The sequence below is a fragment of the Somniosus microcephalus genome, chromosome 32, assembly GCF_052327205.1.
Source record: "Somniosus microcephalus isolate GS21.2 chromosome 32, FLI_Smic_1.0, whole genome shotgun sequence".
In the NCBI taxonomy this organism is placed as follows: domain Eukaryota; kingdom Metazoa; phylum Chordata; class Chondrichthyes; order Squaliformes; family Somniosidae; genus Somniosus; species Somniosus microcephalus.
In genome coordinates, this window is record NC_141018.1 from 32103294 (window position 1) to 32109375 (window position 6082).

Genomic DNA, 6082 nt, shown 5'->3' on the forward strand with positions numbered 1-6082 from the left:
ATAAATATTGGTCAGGATAATGAGGAGACTATCCTGCTTTTATCTGAATAGTGAGTGCCGGGGGATCTTTTAGAACCACCCGAACAGGCAGACGGAGCCTTGGTTTTCACCTGAAGGTGTGGTGGCGCCTCTGACAGTGCGGCACTCCCCCAGTATTGCCCTGCAGATGAGCTTAATCGAGAAACAGTGATTGAGTGATAGCACGTGTGGGTATTGAAAGCCTGTAGGAGGAAGAGAAGTGCTGAGAGAAGTGAGGAATTCCTTGGTTATGAGATCTTGGGAAAAACTGTGAGCAGGATAGACGGACAATGATGGACAGGAGAAGAACGCTTCGCGGAGTCCGTCCAGCCTGTCCCACACACTTGTAATACCCTGTGATGTAAAAGGACTACTAAACACTTGGTTTGAGTATAAGGCTTTAATCAACTGTTTCACAACCATGAGATTCTAGTTACATCACTAGTTCCTGGTTACAGAAACGTCCTGAACAAGCTGGGCCCACGCCCGAGTTTTTATACTCCTTGGACGGCGCCACCAGCTGGCAGCCCAGTGTTATTTCATGAGTCATTTCTCCAATCAATGATAAGATTCACGACACCCTGTGCATCCTAATGTATGCACTCCACCCCGCCAAATGTTCCCTGTAATTTTTTGGGGGGCCGCGCGGGCCCTGTATAACGGGCTGTATAACGGGCTGCGCGCATGCATTTTATTTTCTATTTAAAAGCCAGCGAGCCGGCTGCACGGGAGCTGCAGAGCGCTGGCTGCGCAGCTTAAAGGGAACGTTGCACCCCACCCCAAAACCATGTCATCTCCTGGGAGAGGCATAAAAAAGACAGATTACGAACCCAGGCCAATTTGGGGGGGGGGGGGGAGGGAGGGGAAAAAAACCTGGGAAATTCCTCTCTGACCCCCTCAGCGATCGAAATTCGTCCGGGAGATCACTCTGGCTCGGATAATTCTATGCAGGTGCAATAAGTCTTGATTTGAACCCAGTGAGTGTGCAAGAGGAGGAAGAGTGTGTCTTCTTCTCCTTCTTAGGCAGTCCCTCGGAACCGAGGATGACTTGCTTCCACATTAAAAATGAGTTCTCAGGTGACTGAGTCCAATGCGGGGCCTACAGTCTCTGTCACAGGTGGGGCAGACGGTGATTGAAGGGACGGGTGGGTGGGGTTCTTGGGTTGACGTGCGCTCCTTCCACTGTTTGCGCTTGCTCCCGACGAAGAGACTCGAGGTGTTTGGCACCTTCCCGGATGCTCCTCCTCCACTTTGTGCGGTCTTGGGCCAGGGATTCCCAGGTGTCGGTGGGGATGTTGCACTTTTTCAAGGAGGCTTTGAGGGTGCCCTTGAAGCGTTTCCTCTGCCCACCTGGGGCTCTCTTGCTGTGTCGGAGCTCCGAGTAGAGCGCTTGTTTTGGGAGTCTTGTATCGGGCATGCGGACGATGTGACCCATCCATCGGAGCTGATTGAGCGTGGTCAAAGCTTCGCTGCTGGGGATGTTGGCCTGAGCAAGAACACTGACGTTGGTGCGCCTATCCTGCCAATGGATTTGCAGGATCTTGCGGAGGCAGCGTTGGTGGTACCTCTCCAGTGCTTTGAGGTGCCTGCTGCACATGGTCCATGTCTCTGAGGCATACAGCAGGGCGGGTATCACTGCTGCTCTGTGTAAGATGGTTTAGTTGGAGCGTGGGAGGAAGAGGTTCAGGAACATTAGGAACAGGAGTAGGCAATTCAGCCCCTTGAGCCTGCTTCGCCATTCAATTAGATCACGGCTGATTTGCACGGCCTTGGTAGCCAATAAAGTAGATGAGGGATAGCACAGTGTGCAATAAAAAGGGTTGACTAAGTGCTTAATCCGGTATGAAATTTAATTTTTCATTTGCATATTAGCAGTTACCATTCTGAGAGATGCGACTGTAATTAGATCAATTTAAATGTATTATGAATGGAAATCATATACGGGAACAATTTGCTCAACAGGAACAGCATGGCTGATTCTTCGTAATTAGTTCTCCAGGGTTCAGTTTAATAGCTCCTTCCTGCAGATTGATGAGAAGGAGGATCAGGCATTAAGTAATTGTATCTGAACTTTTAGTAAAAAGTCATTGTGTTGTCAAGGTTATCTATAATTTCATTGCCTGCAATTATGCTTTTCTTATGTGATTTTTTTTCATTTCTTCCTCCTTTTCTGAAGGCACTGATTCTTGCCGGGATATAGTTCTGCCCAATAGTCCCCCTAATTTTTTTTTGGGTGCACGGCCCCTTTACAGTTTCGTGCATACATTGAAAAAGCCGGTCCCAGGCTGTGCGGGACCAGCAGAAGGCTGCGTGGCTGTGCAGCTTAGAGGGAACATTGGCTCTGTCCCTATTTCACCTTGTCCGAGAGACTGTTCTGTATCTTTGAGCCACGGCCCGCCAAGCTTTTCACCTTCAAGCGTAGCACAGAGCCAGGGGACCTCTCATCTGAAAGACGGCACCTCTGACAGTGCAGCACTCCCTCAGTACCGGCACTGGGAGTGTCAGCCTGGATTTTTGTGCCCAAGTCTCCAACAAGCGAGAGTCTAACCACCTCCCCTTGACATTCAATGGCATTACCATCGCCGAATCCCCCACCATCAACATCCTGGGGGGGGTCACCATTAACCAGAAACTTAACTGGACCAGCCACATAAATACTGTGGCAACAAGAGCAGGTCAGAGGCTGGGTATTCTGTGAGAACCACGCGTCAACAACCCTGCAGATGTGAAAAAAACAATGACTCTCTCCAATCCTTGAAAGTCTGGCCTTGGTTAACTCAGCGTCGAAACAGATAGAAGGAGAGAGAGAGAGAGAAACAACGTTAATCACACAGTTTGGGACACGAATGCTGTGGGCGAGTTGCCAAGTTTTGGGGTATAAGTGATGTTGTGATATTGGGGTCTGACTGACATTCGTGGCTGCGGTCGAGGGCGACCTGGTCAGTCGCCGGTTAAAGTCCAACGTCTAGTCATCATTGAGTTGACCTCTCACCTGGTGTTAGCACGTATGTGGTGTTGCTTATAATCACCTGAGCTTAAAGTCAATGATTTTAGATGCTTGCTTGTAATAAGTAAACAGTTTGTATTTTGGTACTTACTTGTAACCTCTTGTTGATTTTTAAGTAAAAGAAGTTTCACAGACACTTTGGGCTCGAATTTCCAAGCCCCGAGGAGGTGGGTTTGGAGGCGGGAGTGGTGGGAAAATTGCAGAATCGGTGGGGCAGGAACCCATCCCACCCCCAACCCGCCTCCGTGCCAATGTCCCAGGAGGCGGGGACCCGACCTGTGCTGGGAGCCGCCTCCCCGAGGCGGGAAGGGGATTATTGCCAATTAATTGCCTGTTAACAGGTAGTTAACAGGCAGTTTTTTGCCTAATCCCTATTTTTAGCCTCACATTTATCCACATTATACTGCATCTGCCCAATCGCCCAACCTGTCCAAATCATACTGGAGTTTCTCTGCATCCTCCTCACAGCACACACGCCCACCCAGCTTTGTGTCGTCTGCAAACTTGGAGATATTACATCTAGTTCCTTTGTCTAGATCATTCATATATATTGTGAATAGCTGGGGTCCTAGCACCAATCCCTGCGGTACCCAACTAGTCACTGCCTGCCACTCGGAAAAAGACCCGTTTATTCCAACTCTTTGCTTCCTGTCTGCCAACCAGTTTTCTATCCAAGTCAGTGCCTTACCCCCCAATCCCATGTGCTTTAACTTTGCACGCTAGTCTCTTATGCGGGACCTTATCAAAAGCCTATATAAAGAGGGCAAACTCCAACAGCATCCAGCAGTTCCAGGGCAGTAGGGCCAAAATGGCTGACGGCTTTGGTGGAGCAGAGGGAGGGGAGTGGGAATGAGATGCACAGGGTTGGAGGACGAAAAGGCACAGGCTGGGCTATAAGGCTGATGGAGGTTGCAAAGGTAGGATGGGGAAAGGCTATGGAGGGATCTGTAAATAAGGGCAAAGATTTCTGTGGGTCCCATGAGGTGCTGTCAAAGGCAGGAGGAAGCGTGGGTCTTCTTCCTGTTGCTCCTCCAACAGCCCTACAGGGATTGATGGTACAATGCTAAAGATGCAATAGGGAATATGGGTTGCAGTGCTCATTACTCATATGCCTCTGCTTAAAGTTTCCTACGCTACAACAGTGACTTCACTTCAAAAGTATTTCATTCACTGTAAAGTGCTTTGGGAAGTCCTGAGATCGTGAAAGGTGCTATATAAATGCAAGTCTTTCTTTTTCTTTTTAATGGTGAGGGGTTCTTTGCTCCCTTCCGTCAATATAAAGGCCTTTATTCACTACAGGGTTGTCTTTGACAGGGGCAGCCCCATAACACAGAGGACCTGGTGTTCTCTGAATGTGTACTTGTCTCATGCCTTTAACACAGTAAGTGTTTCAGGGAGTTTCTTCGAGGAGAAAGAGACACTGAGCAGTGGTGCAAAAGTCAAGAGAGTATGGTCAAAAGCACATGTTTTTGAATGGGCTTTTGAAGATGGGGAGAGAAACAGCAAGACAGAGGAGTTTAGAAGGCCCGAGTAGGGCCAAAGGGCTGAAGACTGTGCCACTGATAGTGGGGGTGGAGTGGTTGGGATGAATCAATGGTCAGAGTTAGATGACTAAAGGGGACAGGCAGAGCTGAAGGAGGTATGCAGAGGAAGAATGGAGCAAAGGCCATGAAGGGAGTTCTAAAGAAGGACAAGGATTGTTGGATCACAATGGGAGAGGTAGACAAGTGTGAGATTTATGGCAGCAAAGACAGACTTGCATTTCTATAGCGCCTTTCACGACCACCGGACATTCCAAAGCGCTTTACATCCAATGAAGTACTTTTTGAAGTGTAGTCACTGTTGTAATGTAGGAAACGCGGCAGCCAATTTGCACACAGCAAGCTCCCACAAACAGCAATGTGATAATGACCAGATAATCTGTTTTAGTGACACAATAGCAAAATGCTGCGGATGCTGGAAATCTGAAATAACAACAGAAAATGCTAGAAATACTCAGCAGGCCAGGCAGCATCTGTGGAGAGAGAAACAGAGTTAACGTTTCAGGTCTGGGACCCTTCATCAGAATCTGTTTTAGTGATGTTGATTGAGGGATAAATATTGGCCAGGACACTGGGGAAAACTCCCCTGCTCTTCTTTGAGATAGTGCCATGGGATCTTTTACATCCAGCTGAGGGAGAAGACGGGGCCTCAGCTTAACATCTCATCCAAAAGACGGCACCTCTGACAGTGCAGCACTCCCTCAGCACTGCACTGGGAGCGTCAGCCTAGATTCTTGTGCTCAATTCTCTGGAGTGGGACTTGAACCCACAACCAGAGGCGAAGGGTGCTATCAACTCAGCCATGGCTAACACTGTCTATCAAGGGGCAGCACGGTGGCATAGTGGTTAGCACTGTTGCCTCACAGCGCCAGGGACCCGGGTTCAAATCCGGCCTCGGGTGACTGTCTGTGTGGAGTTTGCACATTCTCCCTGTGTTTGCGTGGGTTTCCTCCGGGTGCTCCGGTTTCCTCCCACAGTCCAAAGATGTGCAGGTTAGGTTGATTGGCTATGATAAGTTGACCCTTAGTGTTAGGGGGATTAAATATGTGGGGTTACAGGGATAGGGTGGGATATGTGTTGGTGTAGGGGTTACAGGGATCGGGTGGGATATGTGTCGGTGCAGGCTCGATGGGCCGAAATGGCCTCTATCTGCACTGTGGGGTTTCTGTGTGATTCTGTGTGAGGTACCATAGACTTCCTGACTACAGTGGACATTTGTTTGGTGCCTGCATGCAAATTGCTGCCAGAAGGAAAAGTACTTCTAAGCTGATGTTTTGGGAGTAACTGCAATGGAGAGAATGTGGAGAGAATAAGATTGAGTAGATTGGGCCGATACTCTCTGGAGTTTAGAAGAATGAGAGGTGATCTCATTGAAACACATAAGATTCTGAGGGGGATTGACAGGGTTGATGCTGAGAGGTTGTTTCCCCTGGCTGGAGAGTCTAGAACCAGGGGTCACAGTCTCAGGATAAGGGGTCAGCCATTTAAGGCTGAGACGAGGAGGAATTTTTTCACT